This window comes from Myotis nattereri (genome assembly GCF_964212035.1).
Source record: "Myotis nattereri genome assembly, chromosome: 8".
Classification (NCBI taxonomy): domain Eukaryota; kingdom Metazoa; phylum Chordata; class Mammalia; order Chiroptera; family Vespertilionidae; genus Myotis; species Myotis nattereri.
The window spans coordinates 37,601,172-37,617,710 of NC_138083.1; the positions used below are offsets into that span (position 1 = coordinate 37,601,172).

General features: G+C 50.9%; 1 protein-coding gene across 1 annotated transcript in view; it reads left to right on the forward strand.

Annotated features, from left to right (window-relative positions):
* Positions 1–10,794: 10,794 nt before the first annotated feature.
* The window catches only part of DLGAP4 (DLG associated protein 4), a 182,299-nt gene continuing 176,554 nt past the window's right edge, over positions 10,795–16,539 (forward strand). The window contains exon 1 of the mRNA XM_081097068.1: positions 10,795–10,887. The gene's annotated coding sequence lies outside the window, so the exon portion shown is untranslated. The remainder of the gene's footprint in view (positions 10,888–16,539) is intronic.

Here is a 16,539-nt window from a genome sequence, read left to right on the forward strand (position 1 = left end):
TGAGAAAACCCAGGCTCTGGGAGGCCAAGTGCATTGCCCTGGTTCACAAAGAAAAAGATTCTTTCCCAGTCTTGTCCTCATTTTCCATAAATGCCCATCACCTTCAATTGAAAATCCTGACTCCTCAAAGGACCTCAAGGTCATGGTGATCCAGTCCTTGCTGATCTTTGCGGCTTCACCTTTGAACTTTTGAGACTTTAGCCGCAGTGAGCTGTCCATCGTGGCTTCATGGACCCCATCTGGCCTTTGTGTATACTGCCCCCTCATGATGGAATATCCTTTCTGTCCTCCCTTTGGTCATCAGGCTAAATCCTGCACAACTCAGACATCACTCTTCCTGGAGGCCTTCCCATGTTTCCGACCCTAGGTCAGGGCCCCTCTGGGATTGGTGGGTTTTCTTGGGTCTCCCCTGAAGATGGCCAGCCTCCTGAGGCCGGAGGTGTTCCTTCTGCTACTTTGCGTCCCCGGTGCCCAGCACAGGGCTTGGCCCACGTGCGTGTCAGTGAACACGAGTGAAGGAAGGAGATAAGGAACCCTCTGGGGTTCCCACTACTGGCTTTACTCATCTCTTCTCTAAACATTTCCCAGGCGCCTCCTCCATGCCAGGCCTGATGTCCCTTCATCCCAGGGAAGACAATAACTCAGGCTTGCAATTCACTTTGTGGTTTATAAAGAGCTTCCACAGTAGACACCACTACCACCCTGCAAAAGTAGGTGTTCATGCTTGTGTCCATCTTTCAGATGTGGAAACTGAGGCCCAATGAGGTTGGATGACTTACCCAGTGACAGCCAGTATGTGACAGAGCTAAGATCTGAACCCAGGCCTGCTCATTCCATATCCCATACTCGTGTCACACTGTGAAAGCAAAGCAAAACAAAGCAGAAGAATCTATGAATGCTCAGAAAAAGTGGAAAGTATAAGAAAGAAGGAAGGGGGCAAGTCCTATGTCCCCCCTCTAGGGTATATTTTATTAGTAGTTTGGGGATCTCCTATTTATTTTAGCTGAGCCTATGGGTGTAAGGAAGTGACCTGGCTAAGGTCACACAGATGCAAGCAGCATAGTCAAGGTCCCAGACTGTTGGAGGCCACAATTTAAGATCAATTCAATGTGGCCCCTGGCTTCACAGAGCTATTTTCAGTCTCATAGGAGAGATGCAAGCATACAAGTGTGTCTTTGGTTGGGTTCCCCCCAAAAGTAGTCCCTGAGCCAGGAACTTGAGTGCAGGTATTTATTTGGGAGGTAATCCTAGGAAGCAGGATGGGGAGAGCATGGAGGGCATGATGGGGTGGGGAGAGAAAGTAAATAAAAGGTGTGTTAGTGAGCAGCCACTGTAACTCCATCCTGCTGGGACCCTTCTGAGACACAGGGAGGAGATGCCTCAGAACTATCTCCCCAAGCAAAGGAGGCTGGCGTTTACCTGCTGATTCCTGAGGATTGTGCCTGAGGGCGGTAACTCCCCTGCATTCCCAGGTTGTCCTGTGCTGGGACAGAGAAAATGCAGAAAATACCCCAAGTAGAGAGACTTGGTGATTGCTTGCAGGAGACCAATGTCTTGGAGCTGTCCGACCTTCCAGCAGCTGTGGCTGGGACCCAGGGTGGGCACCGAGTATTTGCAGCGAGGTATTAGAGAAGGTGTCTGACTGCGTCTTCCTACCCACGCTGGGAGTTTCTAGTTTGCAATGCCATCCTGTGTACATGGAATTTACTAAGTGGGTAGATCCTACGTGTTCTCACCACATTAAAAATGGGAGGTAATAAACTGGACTGAGGTGATTATTCCACAATATATGCACATATCAAAGCATCAAGTTGTGCACCTTAAATATACCCAATTTTTATTTGTCTATGACACCTCACTCAGTAAAGCTGAAGAAAACAAATGGTTGTTAATACCATGGGGGTGGGGTGGAGGGGAGATGAAGTATTTTGGGGCTACTAACTGGAATGGGAAGTGGGGCATAGAGAGTAGGGAAGATTTCCCCAGAATAGGTGACTTTTGAGTTAAATTTTGAGATGCGAGTATTCAATGGGGAAGGGGCATGCCATGAAGAAGGCCCCTCAGGCTGAGATGTGAAACCACTTGTCTTCAGGAGAGACTGCAGAGTCTGTGCCCGAGTAATGGGATTTGACCAGACTGGATTAGGAGAGGGTGCAAAGGCCAAATGATGAAGGGCTTCATATATCAGGACAGGCAGTCCAAATGTTCTCCCCAGGTGGTAGGGAACCAATGCAGGGTTCTGCTCAGGGGAGGGACACAGATCTATGTTTAGAAGATCTCTCTGGGGCTGGTGTGGAGGATGGACTGGTGAGGGGGAGACTGGAACAAGAGCCCTGCAATGGTGGCTGAGCCAGGGCAGGGGCAGAGGAGGAGGAGGGGTCAGACATAATGGCTGTTTAAGAGAGAGAAAGCTCAATGAGGGAGGTGGGATCAGGAGGGGGAGACCAGTCCCCCTCGCTGCAGGAGCTCAGGGAGACTCCTCCCTCTCTGTTTCCCCAAGGGGCTGGCCCAGGCTGACCAGATGCTTGGTTGACCTGGGGCCAGGCATCCCCTGGCCCAATCTTGATGGATCTGGACATTGTCTGGTCTGGTCACAAGCCAAGTCTCATCATTAGCTGGATGTGGTCACTCCCTGGATCTGGTCATTGTCAGGGTTTGTCATTGTGCAGGGCTGGTTGTTACCTGCTACCTAGGGACTCTCTCCACTTGGTTTGAGTCATTCTTTCCTCTTCCAGGATCCCTCTTGAAACCACGGCTCCGGCCTCGGCATGGTCTGAACTGGTGGGCTGATGGCAGGAGTTGGTAGAGAATCTGACATCCAAGGCACCACAGCCTCTTCCTTCTGGGCCCCTGGGCTGTGTCGGCAACCATCCCATAGTCCCACCACTTCTGCTCTCCTCAGAGCCCTGACCGCTTCATGCTGTGCTTGTGTTTGAACACCCTTTCCCAAGTGGACCTGCTTGTACTCAACTCTCTCAACATCTCTCTTTGAGTCTCTCTGTCTCTCTCTTAAAATATGGACCTCAGGTGCACACAATTGAATTTAAAGTATCCTTGGTTCATGACATGATCTCAGCATTGGTCTATGAATGGCCCTGTGTATATGGTATGACACAATATAGTGTAAAATACAGCAGGATATATATACCTGTAAACCACTGCCCACCCCAGGAACTAGAACAGAACCAAAATCTGGCATCACCTCTGTGCTACAGCCCAGCCCATCCCCCAGCTCTCTGCTAAATCACTAATATTCTGCATTTTGAATTTCTCCTTCTCTAGTTTATTTGCTTTTAGTTTCATTACATGTATGAATGCCTAAACAATTTCTTATTTGTTTTTATTTATTCATTTTATTTGAAAAGGTATACTGTATACAGTCTTGTCCTTTTTTTAAATTCAATGCTATGTTGGTGAGAATCATTTGTGTCATTGTATGTAGTTGCGATTCATTCATTTTGAAGGCTGTGTGACTATCCCACAATTTATTTTCTCATTCTTCTGTCAATAGATAACTGGATTGTGTTCAGGTTTTCTGCTACTACAAACAATGCTGCTATGGAGAGATTAAAAATGGCGGCAGAGTAGGTGGATGCTGCATGGACATGCTCCCAGGAACAAGCTGGAATTACAACTGAAATACGGAAAGGCTCCCTGTATAATCAATGGAAAACTCACAGGAGAGAACCCTGATACCCAAGGGCTGAAGGTGGAGCCCGCATAGAGACTGGTAGGAGGGGTGGAGGCACGAAAGGGCTGGCCAGGCACCCACAGACAGGAACTGAAGTCCCGGAGAGATATCTCAGCTGTGGAGGGAGGGGGGAGTGCCACTGAGAACTCTGGGATCCAATCCCCAAGCTGGGCTCCAGAGCAGAGAGCACCAGAGCTGAGGGGTGCTGTCTGCCAGGGAGTGGCAGCTGAAAGTTCCAGCATCTTCCTGAAGGGCCAATGCACAAAAATTCCCTGTGGAGCCACCCATCTTGTGCTCTGGCAGAGGGAGGGTGAAGTGGACTGCAGCTGTGAGAGCAGAACCCAGGACTGAGGACTCGGGGGATCGAGCTCAGAAGGCAGACACCCCAAGTTTCCTGGGCTGAGTCATTCCCTCATGCAGTGGAGGACATCTTTCCCACATAGACATTTGCCTTGCCTGGGGAGAAGAGAGTCGACACACCCTATTGGAAAACACCTTGCCCTGAGGCCACGTAAGAGATTAAAAGTAACAGTTAGCCTCCAGGCAGAAGAAACTGCCCCACCCTGTTGGGAAAAAAAAAATGCTCTCACCACACCTGAAGATGATTTCCTGGGGGCAATTCAAGTCAGAATCCTATTAGTCTGTAAAGCAGTGGTTCTCAACCTTCCTAATGCCACGACCCTTTAATACAGTTCCTCATGTTGTGATGACCCCCAACCATAACATTATTTTCATTGCTACTTCATAACTGTAATTTTGCTACTGTTATGAATCGTCATGTAAATATCTGATATGCAGGATGTATTTTCATTGTTACAAATTGAACATAATTAAAGCATAGTGATTAATCACAAAAACAATATGTAATTATATATGTGTTTTCCGATGGTCTTAGGCAACCCCTGTGAAAGGGTCGTTCAACCCCCAAAGGGGTCGTGACCTACAGTGTAAACAGAGGTGGTCTCTGGAGGCTTTGAGTCTTTGCCTGATCCAGTTAGTCAGAAACAGCCTTTAACACTGTCCTGCATTAGAGATGGAGAGGTGTAGAGGATCTACCTAAAACATAGTCACAAACCCAGACAACCAAAATGAGGAGGCAAAGAAACCCTCAAATGAAAGAACTAGAGAATTCTCCAGAAGAAGAGGTAAATGAAGCAGAGATAAGAAATTTATCTGAAACAGAGTTCAGAGTAATGATGGTAAAAATACTCCACAGTATGAAAAAAGATATAGTAACTATGAAAAAAGAACAGTCTGAGATAAAGAATGACATAACACAAATAAAGAACACATTGGAAGAAATACACAGCAGATTGGGGGAAGCTGAGGATTAAATCAGTGAATTAGAAGACAGAGTTGAAAATAACACTCAATCAGAGAACCAAAAAAAAAGAGCAATTAAAAAACAGGAGGACAGCTTAAGGGAGCTGTGGGACAATGTTAAACATAACAATATTCGAATAGCAGGTGTGCCAGAAGAGGCAGAAAGGGAGAAAGGAATAGAGAAGGTGTTTGAAGAAATAATGGTAGAAAACTTCCCTAACCTGGTAAAGGAAAAAGTCACACAGGTTCAGGAGGCACAGAGAACCCCAAACAAGAAGAACCCAAACAGGCCCACACCCAGACACATCATAATTAAAATGCCAAAAATTAAAGACAAAGAGAGAATCTTAAAGGCAACAAGAGAAAGGAGAACTATTACCTACAAAGGAGTTCCCATAAGGCTGACACCTGATTTCTCATCAGAAACTCTACGAAGGCCAAAAGGAAACGGCATGAAGTACTCAAGGTAATAGAAAGCAAGGACCTGAGACCAAGATTACTATATCCAGCAAGGCATCATTCAAAATAGATGGTCAAATAAAGAGCTTCCCAGACAAAAAAAAAAAAAAATGCTAAAGGAGTTCATCACCAACAAGCCAGCATTACAAGAAATGCTAAAGGGATTGCTGTAAGGGATTGCTGAGAAGAAGAAACAGAGAGAGAAACCTAGCCATACAGAATTAAAATGGCTATAAATAAGTTTCTCTCAATAATAACCCTATATGTAAATGGGTTAAATAAATCAAAAGGTGTAGGGCAGTGGTCTGCAAACTGTGGCCCCTTGAGTGTGGCTCTTCCACAAAATACCACGTGCGGGCACACATGTACAGTGCAATTGAAATTTTGTGGCCTCACTCAAGGGGCCAAAGAGCCGCATGTGGCTCGAGAGCCGCAGTTTACTGACCACTGGTGTAGGGTAACTGAATGGAAACAATGCTGCTATGGATATTCTTGTGCATTTCTCCTAATGCTCTGCAAAGTGTGGTCCGGAGACCAATAGCTTTGGCTTCATCTGGAAACTTGTTAGAAATGCAGAATCTTGGACCCTGCCCTAGGCCCACCAAATCAGAGTCTGCCTTTCAGTAAGATCCCAGTGGCCTTTCTCTGGGCGTTGGCCCAGCATGTGTATGTAGAGGTTTCTCCCACAGTGGGTTTGCTGGGTCACGGGGTACACTGGTGCACTTCCCCTCAATCCTATAGAAGAGCTGCAGGGACCTGCATCTTCCTGACACTTGGTATTGCCAGAGTTTGGGGGGGGGGGGGTGGCAGGGGCGGGGAGGGGGGAGGGGGAGGGGCTTGCCAGTGGAATGGGTGTGAAGTGGCATCACATCATTGTCTTGATTTGCATTTCCTTGATGACTAATGAGTTCAGGCACCCCTTCTGTGTTTATGGGCCATGTGTTTTCCTTCTGCGAAAGACCCTGTAGTGTTTTTCTCTTTCTCTTAAGCTCTCTCAATCCAATACCTGCCTTTGCACTTACTGTTCTCTTAGCCTAAAATACCCTTCCTCTTTACTGCCTGGTGACAGTTCTTCCAGGAAGCCCTCCCTGACTGCTGCTTAGGTTGTGAGCCTCTTAAGCCTTACAGGAAAATTTGGTATCCCTGTCCCACCATTTTATCTCCTAGAGCCTCTTCCTTGCTGGAGAGATTGCAAATCTGTAGGCTTGGCCCCTACAAAGTTGTGGAATTTTTTTATTTTTTCAATTTAGTTGCCATAATTTAAAATGTGGGAGATTTTGCATTTTAAAAAAAATCTGAATTGCTGATTTCTCTTGAAAAAGAGAAAAGATGTACTCCTGCTGGGCCTCATTTCCTACATGGCAACAATCAGCTGGCCCTGAGTAGAGGCTGCCCCTGCCAGATTGTGTGTCACAGTCCCCGTGACTCCATGCTCACGCCCTGCTTAAATGACCTGCCCAGGCCCTGTAGGCATTTAAGTTTGTGATCCTTGCCTAAGTATGCCAGTTGTTTATTCCTCCAAATCGCTCCCATCTTTTCTCTCCTTCACATAACCCTGTCCCTGCTCAGGCCATCAAACCTCTCATCTGGACAGTCACACCAGCCTCCCCTGGCTTTCTTCCAGTTCACTGACCAAGTCACAATCCCACTCAAGAACCAGCAATGACTACTCATTGCCTTTCCAGACACCACCTGACATTGTAAAAAAAAAAAAAAGTATATGTAATCATGTTCACAAAAAGTCTAGAGATCAAAAGAACAAATATCCATGTACCCACCGCTCAGCTTAAGAAATAAACCAGTTTAACTATATTTGAAGTCCATTTTACATTCCCTTCCCTTTCTCCCTCACGGTCACTTCTCTCTTGAATTTGCTATTTATCACTCCCATGTGTGTTTTTACACTTGTATTACATATGTATGTGTCCTTAAACAATATATAGTATTATATTACACTAGTGGCCCCGTGCACAAATTCGTGCACATTGAAAGGAAATTAATTAGAAGAAATATTGTAATATTGCTATTCGCCCTTTCCCTATAATAGAAGTGTCAACCAAATTCACGATCAACAATGACAGATCCAAACACACGCGTGTGACTGGTGCCAGTGAGAGCTTTATATGTATCGCGCATGCGCAAGTCAACTTAGCCTTTTATAGATATAGAATAAACTTGCTTAATTAGACCTGCTTTCTGATTCAGCTAAACCTTTTCCAGCCCAGTGAAGCACCCCAACTTCTCTTTTAGGTAATTGTCAGCAACACAGTAGTAAATATCAACATGAAGCAGATTATTATTGTAGATTACGTAGGGAGAACAAAGGGTACAATATTTAACTGCAGCAGTATTTAACTATATTCTGTGCAGTGAAAAAACCTGAAGTCATTTTCAAGGTCCACTATTTCTTACCTCTTCAGTTGGGTCAAGTTTCTAAGCTTTCTCAATCTCTGTTTTCCAGGTAAGAAATAAAAACCAATTTAACTATTTTGGGTTTATAGAATATAAACCAAATATAGTTAAATTATAGAATATAAACCAAATATAGTTAAATAGAAAATAGAATTTCACCGAGTCTCCTATCTACCTACTCCAGGACTTCTGTGAGAATCAAATGAGATGAGGCATGGGAAAATGCTTCACAGACATTTGGTTACAGTGTAAAATGTTTCCACCTGGTTATAAAGAAGTTGTGTTCCTGGGCTGAGGAAACTCCAAGGAGGCTAGTCACTAGGGAGAGGAAGCTGGGCATTGCTACTTGATGTCATTACCCGGATGGACACTTAGCACATTAGCCATATATATATATATATATATATATACACACACACACACACACACACACACACACACATATCAGAGAGAGAGAGAGAGAGAGAGAGAGAGAGAGAGAGAGAGAGAGACACTAGTGGCCCAGTGCACGAAATTTGTGCGTGGTGGTGAGGGTGGGGGTGTCCCTCAGCCCGGCCTGCATCCTCTCCAATCTGGGACCCCTTGGGGGATGTCCAACTGCTGGTTTAGGCCCGATTCCTGTGGTATCGGGCCTAAACCGGCAGTCAAACATCCCTCTCACAATCCAGGACCGCTGGCTCCTAACCACTCACCTGCCTGCCTGCCTGATCGCCCCTAACCACTCTGCCTTCCAGCCTGAACACCCCCAATTGCCCCCACTTCCAGCCTGATCACCCCCAACTGCCCCCCTGCCAGCCTGATTGCCCCAACTACCTCCCTGCTGGCCTGCTCGCCCCCAATTCCCCCCACACACACCAGCCTGATCGCTCCTAACCACCTCTGCCCCGCTACCATGACTTTGTCTGGAAGGATGTCCAGAAGGTCTCCTGGAAGGTCTCCTGGTCTGATCAGCATATTACCCTTTTATTAGTATAGATGTTTTCAAACTTTATATACAGCTGGCATCAAACTGTGTTTTCTTCTGCAACTTGGTTTTTTAATCCAAAAATATATTTTTTTTATTTTTAAAAACTGTATTGAAGTATAAAATTCATACAAAGAGTACTCAGATGACAACTTAGAATTTTCACAAGATGAATGAACAGTGTGTTTTTGAGATTTATCCTATGTGCATGCGTGTGGCTTGAATTCAGCTGTTTTGAGGATTATGGTGTGGACAGCTTTCGGTTGTCTGAATGCTTCCCTATGTATCCGGTCTCCAGATGATGGACAGTCAGGCTGTGTTCGGTTTTTCACTATTACAAATGATGTTGCCATCAACATCCTTGTACGCGTCTCCTGGGGCCTTGTGTGAGGTATTCTTGAGGCAAAGCCTGCTCATTTTGACCTGACCTTATATTAGCAGGTCGCCCTCCAGCCCTTGGCTCTCGGTGGCTCCCAGCTCAGATGACAAGGTCTTCTAACCTGCTTCAGGCAGTTCATTCTTCTACCTACTGATGCCTTGCCCAAACGACAGCCACCTCTTTGCCTGCCATATACTCTCCCTCCCCTCTCTTCCCCCCAGAACTCCAAACCCACATTTCCTTCCAGGCCCTGCTGAAGCCCCACCTCCTCCAGGGAACTCTCTTGGGCAATGTTGGTCCTTATGGTATCATCTCCTCTGAGTGACATCCTCTCACCACAAAGACAGAGACAAACCTAGACCAGGCATTGGAAATGATGAAGGGAAGCAGTGATGGACCGTGAGGGAGTGTGAGCAGCTAGAATATGCAACCAATTGCCCTGGGCCTTGATGGATGAATAGGAGTTTGTCTGGTAGAGATGGGAGGGCATTGCAGACACAGGGAAAGGCAGAGAAGCACTGGAACAGACATTTCTGAGATGAGGAATGTGGGCAGGGTGGGCACGTGTAGATGACGCTGGTTGAAAAGGGGCTCTGAGGACACTTCAATGCCATCCTTCAACACTGTTGTGACTCAATTTGCATTCAACTGGCATTCTTGGGAGATGGCTGTGTGTGGGAGCCAGGGAGTGTGGGAGCACATTCATTTGACACCTACTGTATGCCAGGTACCAGCAAGAAGCTTGCATCCATTCTTTCTTTGGTTCCTCAACCCCAAGTTTGGGAGGTTATACTAGTGTTGTCCACATTTTACAGATGGAAGAATCTGGGGCTCAGAAGAGTCAGTCTGTAGTCCATGATCTCAGAGCCCCAGGAGAGGTAGAGTGGGTACTCAGCCCAGTTCCATCTGACTCCAGGGGTTTTTAACTCCTCTGGTGCCATAGACAAGAAGGCACCTGGGAGAAGGTTCTGCAGGAAACCCGTCACCAGGAGGGGGGCACAAGTTCCCAGAGGCAGGAGCCCCAAGTTCAAATCCCAGAGCCCTCCGGGCTTGCGCATGTGCTCCGGGCCGTTTCTTCCAGTACGGGCCTCAGTTTCCCTCCTCCGTGGGCCAGCCATCGTCAACAAAGGTTCCTCCTCACCCGCTCTGTAGCCTAGGGCTCCAGGCTTCTGCACTCCCGCAGCCCTGCTGTGTGACCTTGTGCCAGTAGCCTACACTCTCTGGGCAGTGGACGGAGGATCTCTAACTGCCCTTCCTGTTAGCGACTAAGCTGCGCTGGCTACGGAGACCCTTCCCCTCCCCCAGGGTAGCGGGGCATGAGTGGAGGTGAGCGCTAGAAACAGCGCCCGCCCCCCTCCCATCACCAGCCCCAAGCCAGTGGCCGAATCCACGCCTGGTTTTGGGCGCAGCCACGCAGCCCCCTCCCCCGCGCGCTTCTCCCCGCCTCCCCGCCCCCCCTCCCCGCTGCTCTCGGGGAGCCAGGGCGTGCGGCTCCTCCTCCCGCAGCCGCATCTGGGGCGCCGCGCCGGCCAGAGGAGAGGCATGGGGCGCCCACGGGCCGGGACCGGGGCCTAGGCGGGCGGACCTGCGAGTGGACCGAGAGGCGGCGGCGCAGCGCAGCGGCCAGCGGGCCTAAGGCAGCCGAGGCGCCGGGCGCAGGTGAGGGCGCGGGGGTGGCGCGCGGTGGCCCTGAAACCCTTTCTGAGGCTGGTGCGCCCCGTCCCTCCGCAAGACCCCAACACCTGGTTCTTTTCCAGGATAGACCTCCCTAAGCCGAGGGGTGACACTGGCGCAGAAAAGCCCCCCCTCCCCGCCCCCAGCAGTTTTGTCTGCTGAGCCCCTAATCCGCGGGGGCAGCTCTGCGGCTGGGAAGCCCCCTTCTCTGGGAAGGATCTCCCCAATCTAGGTCTCCCTGGACCCTCAAATGAGGGGGCGGTGGCGCTGGGGCCCGGAACCCCCTCTCAGGGCCAGACCCCGCCCCCCCTCCCATTCCAGCTCCTATTCCCCCCAACTCCCCATGTCAAGGGACTGCCAAAGCTGGGAAGCCCGACCCTCGATCTGCAGGGCGGCCAAGGGATGAGGCAGACCCCTCTGCATGGCCCACCACCCTTGGAGCTAAGGAGAGGGAGCCCGGCCAGCGCGGGGCCGTTCCTCCATGCAGCCCCGCCGCCTCCATCCCACCGCGGTAGTCCCGGAGCCTGCACAGCAGGCGTACCCCCTTCCCAAGCTTTTCCCCGGGACCTGGCATCCGGGGAGGGGGCGAGGGCAACCTCCACCCCTCCGGCGCTGCATAGGGCCCCCTCCCCGTTCGGTCCTCAGGAGGCGCCGAACTGACCTGAGCACCTGGACTGGGAGGGAGGGTTGCTCACATGGCTATGGGAGGCCCCCACGTGCGGCTCCCCCGCCCCCCGTGGTAAAAGGGGTTCGCGTTCAGAGCGGATGGCAGGTGGACCAGGTGGCCAGAGAGGACAGCTGGGCCCAGATGTGCCTTCTGAGAGGGGACATGTGCTATCTGGACATGTGATGTCCCCTGGCCTCTTTGGACCACCCTACCTCCTCCGACCCTCCTCCATCCTTAACATTCCTCTCCCTTCTCCCATCCTTCCTCCACTGCCTGTGCTGCAGCGGGGCTGCCAGGGACTGTTGATGTTATGGGGGAAATGAAATGCCGGAAGGGGTGATGGGTTGGCGAAGGCCAGTTGTTGGGGCGAGAGGGTGAACGAGGGGGCCGGAAGATGGGAAGCCTCAAGCTCCGAAGGCAGCCCTCATGGGGGAAGGGTTCCTGCACCCCCCTGCCTACTAGTGGAAATGACAGAGGGGGAGGGGGCTGCAGTCCCCAGCCCAAGGGAGGCTGTGCTGGCCTGCCTCTGCGGCGGCACCTCCCCTCCCCTCCCAGTTCCCTGGGTCCAGGCTCTCTCTGCCTCTGTGCCTTCACCTGTGGGAGGAGCTATGCTTCTGCCCAGCTGGAGGTTGTATGAGACCATCCCGGAAAGTGGCTGTTGGAGGTGCCCACTTTCTGTCCCACAGAGGGGACTGTGGGTTGCCTGGTCCCAGGGTGGCCCAAGCGGCCTGAGCCAGACGGCTGTGAGCAGCAGAGCTGGGTGCGGCCGCAGAGCTGAGTGGCCGATGGGTGGCTGGAGTGCTGGGAGCCACAACCAGGCCCCGGAGCTGGCTGTTGTCCAGTTAGCAGCAGATGCCGAGTGTGTTCCCAGCAGCTCCTGGGGAACACTGCTGTGCACAAGGGGCAGGTGTGTGTGCACGTGTGCCTGCACTGTGGCAGGGGTGCGCCAGGGCTCCTGGGTCCTCCTGGAGCCAGAGACAGCAGCTCAACTTCTGCCGGTGTGGCTGTGTGTGATGTCCATAGCACCCTCCCCTCATTCACCCATCAGAGCCCAGGCTAGGCCTGTGCTGGGTGCTGGGGACATGTGATGGCTGGATGTGGTCCCCACTCTCAAGGAGCCCTTGTTTTGTGTGGGAGGCAGTCTGTGCTGGGCATTCGGGACAGGCATTAGGGCCAGATTAGGGAGAAAGTGTGGGGTAGAGTGGGCCTGGTGGCTGAATTGTGTGGGACCCAGGGCAGCATTGAGAAGGAGCTGCAAGTTTGAGGGCTGTGCCCTGGCTGTGCCTGACAGTGGAGTTGGTGTTTTTGAAGAGGCCATGCAGCACTCGGGAACTAAGGATAAACTGTACTGTAGACCTTTCAAAAGACTCAGTGACGTATTGGAAGCACCAGGGGCACCCACTCTATCTTGTTAGGTTCTTGTGTGGTTTATGGGCCATTTGCTTTATAAATGTCAGCATCTCTACATGATGGGAGGCTCTGAGGAATTGTGTTGGGTACTTTATGTGACAGGAAGCAGGTGGTCTCTATCCGTTCATTCATCTGTGATTGATAGATTCATTCATTCACTCAAAAAAAACATTAAAAATAGCATTATCTGGCTAAGTACATTTAAACACTTCCACTTAAACATTCTGAAATGTGAATTAATAGAATCATTTTAAGATATATTTTTTATTGATTTCAGAGAGGAAGGGAGAGGGAGAGAGAGATAGAAACATCAGTGATGAGAGGGAATCATTGATTGGCTGCCTCCTGCACGCCCCCTAGTGGGGATCAAGCCTGCAACTCGGGCATGTGCCCTTGACTGGAATCGAACCTGGGACCCTTCAGCCCGCAGGCCAGTGCTCTATCCACTGAGCCAAACCGGCTAGGGCTGAATTAATAAAATCTTGAGTGCAGATTTATTTTTTTTTTAAGCACACAGAAGATACCAAATAAATGCCTACAGCTCCTAGGATGAAGCTCAGCCTCCTCCCCCAACTAGCCACCTGTGTAGCCACATCTTGTACCCCCCTCTCCTCCCTCTTTGGCTCCTGTTCCCCTGACCTGCTTGCAGTTCCTGGAACAGGCCATGTTCCCTCCAGCCTCAGTCTTTGCACGGGCTGGTTCCTCTGCCTGAACATCCCACCCTGACCTGCACTTACCTACTTAGCTACTACTCATCATCCAAGTCTCACCTTAGCCATCATTTCCAGAAGAAAACCTTCCTTGATACCCAGGCCAGGTTGTGTCCCTGTCACCACCTTCACAGCCCCTGGGGCCTCTGCCTTCACTACCCAGTCTCCACTCATTATTGGGTGCTTCTTGGTGTGGTTAGTGTGGGGAGAGGCAGGGCCACCTCTTCAGGTCATTCCCCTGGCGCTGAGGACCGGTCTTGGTTCTTCCTGCGCCCTCAGTCCATTCGTCTTGGCTAAATAAATGGACGAACATGGTCTGGGCCAGACTAAGTTGAGGGCTTGGGGGTAGGGCGGAAGCCTTGGCCAACCCCAGTTGCCAATGTGACCATTCCCATGGGTTCCTGGCCTTCACCTGGGTCTGCAAATCCAGAGGCATTTGGCTGACTTCTGTGAAAGTTATAAGCTCATGGCTTCTAAAATCCCAGTGTGTTTGTGGGACCCCAGATGCTTTAGAAGAGTATGGGGGGCCACATGTGGGCAGGACCCTGTGTTTTGGGGAGGAGGTGTCAGTGACCAACTAGTCGGGCATTTATTCCTGCAACAGTTCATTTGCTCACATCATCACCTGCTTACTTGTTCATTTGTTCTTTCATTCACTAGGTCACCAACTGGTCAACCCTCCATTTCCTAGTCTTCAATTTCTTCTTTAGGCCACCAGGGCTCTCAGTGCCCGGCTGTATGCCAGGGCTGGGGACACTGAGTCAAACCCAGGGGCCCTGTCCATAAACTGTAGTCATCTTGCCTGGCCCCTCCCAGCGAAGGAGGTTGGTGCGGTCCCAGTGCTGGGAAGGGGCCTCTAGTTTGGACCTGTGGAAGTGCTTCCTGGAGGACGGCAGGGGATCTGGAGTGGATTTTGGAGGATCGGAGGGATTTGGGTCGATGGAGAACAGCGGGGAAGGGCACTGCTGGCTGAGAGGATGGCCTTGGTAAAGGCAGGGAGGCAGCCCAGGGTGAGGCAGGCTTGGGGATGATGGGTCACATGTCCATTTAGGAGGAGGCCCTCCAGAGCAGGCCATAGGGAGACTGGTCATGGAGGAGGACAGTGTGCCATCATGGTGGGCATCCAGTCTATGCCAGGAGCCCTGCTGTTCTGTGTCCCTAGATCAGGGGTGGGGAACCTTTTTTCTGCCAAGGGCCATTGGATATTTATAACATCATTCATGGGCCGTACAAAATTATCAACTTAAAAATTAGCCTGCTTTGTTTGGTCAAACATGTAATGCCTTGGTGGGATCAGGCCAAATGATTCTGCAAGCCTTATATGGCCTGAGGGCCCGATGTTCCCCACCCCCGCTCTGGATGAAGCATGTCCCCTCTCTGGATTCAGTTGACGACCTGAAGGCTTGGACCCAGTGATCTCAGAGGAGCCCTCTGTGTGCCCTGCTGGGGGAGGGAGGGAGCTGACATGGGACCTGACGGCCCAGGAAGGGAATCTTCAAGGCCCTGCTCCCCTTTGGGCATGCGAGGGGCTGTCACAGGGCAGGCTTGGCTTGCTCTAGTGGCTTTGGAGGGCTTCGAAGGGCAGCGTGTGTTAGCTTCAGAGGCATGGGTCATCGGGGCTGACGAGGAAGAGACATTCCAACAGAAAGCCCTGTCAGAGGGGGAGCGTGCAGGGGCTGGCAGGGTTGGGAGGGAGTGCCCCCTATGTAAACTCTCCCTGCACCTTTATTGGGAAAGGCTACCACCCAGGAAAGGCTTCCTGTGCGTGGCCCAGGGCAGCCCACCACCCACTTCATCCCACTCTTGTGGAGGCCCCTCGAGGAATCACACGACTAGGCTTTCTTTTGTTGTGGTGTGTGGTGTGTTCTGCTCCTACACCCCCTCCACGGTGACCCAGGCCCGGACTGAGGCCTGGAGGTGTGTGCAGCACTCTACAAGTTTGCAGAACAGATTTCATCCCCACATCTTCTAGCTACTCCCAGGGCAGGAATGAAAAGGGGTAGTGTCTCCATTTGACAGATGAGGAAACTGAGGCTCGGAGCAGTGGGTGGCTGCCCAGGGTCACTCAGAGGAGGGGGGTTAAACCCGCAGCGCAGGAGCCCCCTGCCACTGGGTCCCTGGGGGTGCCAGCGGGCAGGGCCCTCTTGCTCACTGATCATACATCATTTCATGAGCCGATGAGTGGGTCCCTGGATCCCTCTGTGCCGGGTTTCGCAATGCCGCCTCCTCCCTGCCGAGTTGTCTGACGTGGCCTTTTCAAAAACCCAAAATGAATGGAAGCAAATTTTGTTTGGAGAATTTTGCTACACCCTTCACTAGGGCTGGTCGCAAAACCAGGCTTGGGGATCCCTGCTGGTGTTGATGATAATAATAATAACAACAGTGTCCTTGGCTAACATCCATTCATTCAATAGAGCATCATTGACCTGACCATCTGCCAAGAGTTTGCACATTGCTGGGCCCTTGATTTCGTGAGCGTCAGCTCTCAGCACCTTAAATCCAGCCTCTCCTTTAGTCCCATCATGCCCTACGGTTACGATCCCCATTTTACAGATGCGGTCACTGGGGCACAGAGAGCTGTCGTAAGCTGTCCAAGGCCCACAGGTGGTGAGATGGCAGCACCAGAATGCAAATCCAAGCCGGTTATGTTTAGGGTCTGGTCTTAGTCCCGGAGGCTCCCTGGCGGGGGAGGGGGAGGTGACATGGGTGCTGAGAAGTGACCACACCTGCAGTACAGAGGGAGAACCAAATGCTTGGTCTCTGGAACCATTCTGTGAAGGGGCAGACCACACACACACGCACACGTGTGTACACACACACACACGCACACACACGCGTACACACACGCAC